The sequence below is a fragment of the Peromyscus californicus genome, unplaced genomic scaffold, assembly GCF_007827085.1.
Source record: "Peromyscus californicus insignis strain IS unplaced genomic scaffold, ASM782708v3 Scaffold_17__1_contigs__length_78620276, whole genome shotgun sequence".
Taxonomy (NCBI): domain Eukaryota; kingdom Metazoa; phylum Chordata; class Mammalia; order Rodentia; family Cricetidae; genus Peromyscus; species Peromyscus californicus.
The window spans coordinates 66,233,504-66,238,730 of NW_026294469.1; the positions used below are offsets into that span (position 1 = coordinate 66,233,504).

Sequence of the window (5,227 nt, forward strand, 5' to 3'; positions counted from 1 at the left end):
AGGATCCGGAACTCGCCCCACAATCACATGCTTGGCCGGTTTTGAGAAGGGACAGAGACAATACAATGGCGAGAGCAGTCTTTTCCACAGATTCCTCAAACAATTAGACAAAGTGGTGGGAATGAAAAATGATACAGGCATGTCAGGGGTGACATCTGCAACTTCTTGTACGATTTCTGTGTTTTCCTATCATCTGATGCATCATCTCCATTGCGAGGTGTTCAATCCAGGAGAAATGAAAACTTTTATTCACACAGGATCTGTACACAAATGCTTATAGCTGGAAACTGGAAACAACCCAGACTTCCTTCTACTGGGAAACAAACTGTTGCATTGCATAATGGACTGTTATTGTATAATGAAAAGAAAAGAACACCTGATTCACAATTAATTTAGGACATGAGGGAATCCCAACTTCATCCTGCTGAATTAAAGAAGCCAGATCCTACACTGGGATGCAGCTCAATAGTCCAAAATAATAAGAAAAAGGAAAAGGAAAGGAAAACAACCAGCCCCCCAATCCTCTGGCTTTGCTTGCTACTGTCTATACATCTCTGTCCAAGTCTTTGTTCCAGAGCACAAAAAAACCCCCGAGCAACCACCCTCTGGATGCCTTCTGAACCCTGATATCTGTCTATGTTAGTATTGACTACATGGAGGCAGGTGGTACCTGACTGTAGGCATTTGCCAAAACCCTTTGACACTCTTGCCACAATACCTCTGCTATACTTCTTGTATGTTGCCGGAAAAACAAACTAACAAAAAAAACCCCACCACCATTCTCGTCTCAAATGGAAATAAGAGAGAGTTTTTTCTGGACCCAAAAATGAATGAGCATGGCCTAGGAAGAAGCTATCCTGAATACCATGTTCCAATGTGTTAAGTTTCATGAAGTTTTTAGTTACAGAACAAAGGAAGTCATAAATCAAGGCACTTTTCAAAAACATTGGGGGGAACACCAGGTAGGTTGTTAATAGCAAAGTGGGGCAGGCTATGTTGCAGGTTGCAGATGCTACGAGATGATCGTCTTAACTTCAGGGTTAGTGGAAGCCAGTGATCTGCTACCACATCCCAAAAGGTTTCAGGTGATAGTCATAAGGATGCTAGGTCAGAAACAGGTGAGCATGAACGACTGTAAGGGAAAGGAGAAAGTGCAAGGTAATCTGGCTTTGGGCCTGCCACATTCCTACGCACAATCAGGAAGTGCTAGGTTTTGTTTGTTTGTTTGTTTGTTTGTTTGTGTTTTTGTTGTGTGTTGTTTTTAAGAGATTTATTTGTGTGTGTGAATACCTGCCATATGTGTGCAAACCTGAGGAGGCCAGAAGAAAGTGTTGGAGCCTCTGGATCTGGGGTTACAGCCAATCAGGAGTCATCGGTATGGGTGCTGGGAATCAAACTCAGGTCCTCTGGAAGATCAGCAAGAGCTCTTACCCATCACCATCTCTCCAGGTCATTCTGAAGGTCAGCGGTCAGCGGTCAGCGGCCTCCTGGGATCTTTAACACAGGTGTGGCTTTCTGACCCCTGGAGAACTTCAGTTCACATTATCGAGGTTTTAACTATCAAGTGTTTTCTTCTACTTTTTTCTTGTGAGTTGTATGAAAACGGAGACTTTGGGGAAAATGGGAAGAAAACGGGGAGGGGGGTGAGGGGTTAAAAAGGTGAAGCTGGAAATATGTAGAGAAAGGAGGGAGCCGTCTGTCGTGGAAACAGAAATCTGAACACTTCCCCCACGTTGTGGATGTTTCCTGTGTCCATGGCAGCTGGCCTGCTCTGGGTGAAACATGAAATAATTCAGCTGTAATCTCTGCTCTTCGCCACTCCTCCAGGGATCAGCAGCTTCCTGGGAGAAAGAAACTGCGTTTTGCCCGCTTGCCCTCACTCTTGAGGGCAAGTTCATCTATCCTGTTGCGGCGTCCTTCCTTCACTCACATTAGAACCAACTCCTTCTTTGAGCTTTCAATATAGACTGAAGGCCAGCAGTTCTCCAGGACTCCTCCAGGCCTTCGGTGCCATATGGGGACTGCTGAGACATTTAGCCTTGTGGACCAAGCAACCTACCAGAGTTTCACAAACAGCCATTGTTGAACTACCCAGACCACACCCTGCAAGTCAAAACCAATCTAATAAGTACCCTTACAGTATATGTGTATATGGGTATGTGTGCATATATACTCACACATATGCACTATATGTGTGTGTATATATATATATGTATATGTATATATATGTATGTATGTATATATAATATCAGTTTTGTTCCTTTAGAGAACCCTGACTTTATTCAAAAGATTTTATGAGATGCTGGGGAATATGGTGGGGATAAAGGGACTCTTGGAGTCACCAGGTCCTGTGCGTAAACCCTGAGATGTTCCTCCATGCATCACCAAGAGAGAGAAAGTTCAACAGAGCCCAGGTTTGAACTCATTCATTAGATGATAATGTTCATCTTTAAAATGACGCCAGGGGACTTTCTGGCCACCTGACTTCGTCCCTGTGTTCCTCACCCCCTTGGCTCCTGGCCAGTACTGCTGAACCAGCTTGTCACAGCCTCCTGGATCCTGGTCAGGGCCTGGCCAGATGCTCCCCCCGGTCAAAGAGGATTAGGCCACTCTCTTCTCCATGATATAGGAGCCATTCACAGATGTCCAGCTGCTAATGCAGCTGCTCCTTCTCACAGCTGGGGTGAGGGCAGAGCCTGGGGATCAGCACTCATGGAGAGACACACCTCAGAGTCCAACCTCCGTCCACACCAGAGGGGCCCAAGGCAGGAGCTGTCAGGTAACTTCTACAACAGTGTGAGGAAGTTCCAGAGGGTCCCTGGGAAGGATGGAGCACTCTGGGGGGTATGCCACAAAATTCAGTCCCCAGGACCGCCATAATAAATTACCACAAGTGTAGTACCTCACAGAGCAGAAACGTATTCTTTCCACAGTTCTGAAAGAGGAACTGTGAGACCAAGAGACCCAGGAGATTATATTCTTGTCAGGGATCTAAGGCAGCACCCCCGTGGCTTCTTCCAGCTTCTAGTGGCTCAAGGCATTTTCAGACTTGTGGACACATCACTCCAAACTCTACCTCAGTGGTCACATGGCTTATTGGGCCCCTGGAAAATTTATTTTCTTCTCTCTCTCTCTCTGTCAGGACAGTTGTCATCAGATTTTCAGAGCTTACTTGGGAAATCCAGGATGACATCATCTTTAACTTTGTCATCTCTACAACGACCTTTGTTCAGGGAAGGTCGCAGTCTTGAGTTTTGTTTTTTTTTTTTTTTTTTATGGTGTAAAAGTATATTTAGAATTAGCCAGCTGGACTCAGTTTAGATGATCCCAATTTTGTTGGCAACATCCAGAGCATCATAGGAGCCAACCGAACATACGCCTTCTTCCCTCCATCAGGCCTTATGAGGGTGTTGACTTTGGCCACATCAATGTCATAGATTTTCTTCACAGCCTGTTTGATCTGGTGCTTGTTGGCCTTGACATCCACAATGAACACAAGTGTGTTGTTGTCTTCTATCTTCTTCATGGCTGACTCAGTGGTCAGGGGGAATTTGATGATGGCATAGTGGTCAAGCTTGTTTCTCCTGGCCGCGCTCTTTCGAGGATGTTTAGGCTGCCTCCTTAGCCGCAGGGTCTTGGGCCGCCGGAACGTGGGTGACGTGCGGATCTTCTTTTTGTGGCTGTGGACGCCTTTCAGCACTGCCTTCTTGGCTTTCAAGGCCTTCGCTTTGGCTTCGGCTTTGGGAGGGGCAGGAGCTTCCTTCTTCGCTTTCGGCGCCATCTTGGCGAAAAGGCGCAATCTTGAGTTTTGAGATAATCTTTCATGGGGACTCTTAATTCACTGTCCCCACAATCCATGGCCATCTCACAGTCTCTTGGCCATCACTTCCTGTAGTTCCTCCAAGTGCACCCATTGGGTGGCTGAGGCATTTCACTCTACCCAGATAAAATCAGGAGTAGGCAAGAGGCCAACCTAGTGTTACAAACCCCTGGACCTTGAGTTCCCAAGGCCTAGGGGGAGGTCTGGCAGGCCCAGGGGCTTTAGAGTTCTAAGCCCTGAGAGCCCGAGGCTTACTGCCCCAGGCATTACAAGCTGGAGACATATGGCTCCAGGGACTGGAAGCTTACCGCTCTGGATCTTAACTCCCAGCAGCCCCAGCACCTGGCAGCTGCTACAATCCCACAGCAGTGAGCAGCAGCAGTAGGCAACCCTAAGCCCTTGGCTACTGGAACCCTCTGCCTTCAGGCTTGGTGATTCGCTGTCCCACCCACTGCCGCTTCTGCTGTCCCCTTCTCCTGTTACCTGTTTGCTCAACCCATTCCGCTAGCGATGATATCACTGGGGAGCCACCTCTTGACCGGGGTTTAATGCTGCATGTGCCAGAGAGTGTCTTCTGGCTGACTCAGAAAGTGAGCCCAGCAGCTTGTTTATATGATCAGAAAGGAAAGTGTCTTGGTTACTTTTCTGTTGCTGTGAGAAAAACACTCTGACACAACCAACTTATGGTAGAAAGGGTTTGTTCTGGCTTCCAATTCCAGGGTACCATCCACCATGTCAGGGACGTCACAGTGGCATGAGGGAACTGGTCTTGCTGCATCTGCAGTCAGGAAACAGAAAGGGATGAACGCATGTTCAGCTCACTTTATTTCATACTGTCTAGGATTCCCTTCCCATAGTGGGTCAGACTTCCCACCTCAATGAATTTAAAATAATTCCCTGTAGGCATGCCCTGAGCCCCTTCTCCCAGATGATTTTAGACTCTGTCAAACTGATAATTAACATTAACCACAATAGGAGGTGAGGTAGCAGTCAGTGTTTGCCCCAATTAGTATGCACAGCTCTTCATGCACACGAAGGATTGTGTCTGCACTAATCACAAGCCTTCTGCTGGCTAAGCAAGGGAAGAGCCTCGCCTCTAGCACACTGAGTTGACTGAGGCTTGTGATGGCAAAATACTGGCACAGGCTGTTTGAAGCGGCTGTGGCTGGAGCTTGGGAGTCAGAGTTCCATTTCCGCAGAAAGTAGCTGTAGTTGTAACATAACTTCCTCAAGTCATCCGTGGAGTGTTCAAATGCCAAATCCCCATGCTTCCAACTTTCAAGTTGCCTCCACATCTGGCTCTGATAGTTGGCATTTCTCTTAACACTGGTAAAGTTGAGTTTCTTTTCCTTTGCTTGAGGGCTATTTTTATGCTGGTTTTATGGTTGAGTGAATTATCCGTTCCTA

General features: G+C 46.9%; 1 pseudogene; it reads right to left on the bottom strand.

Moving 5' to 3' along the window:
• Positions 1 to 3,317: 3,317 nt before the first annotated feature.
• LOC128112501 (60S ribosomal protein L23a-like) lies at positions 3,318 to 3,799 on the bottom strand (annotated as a pseudogene).
• Between the last annotated feature and the right edge of the window lie 1,428 nt (positions 3,800 to 5,227).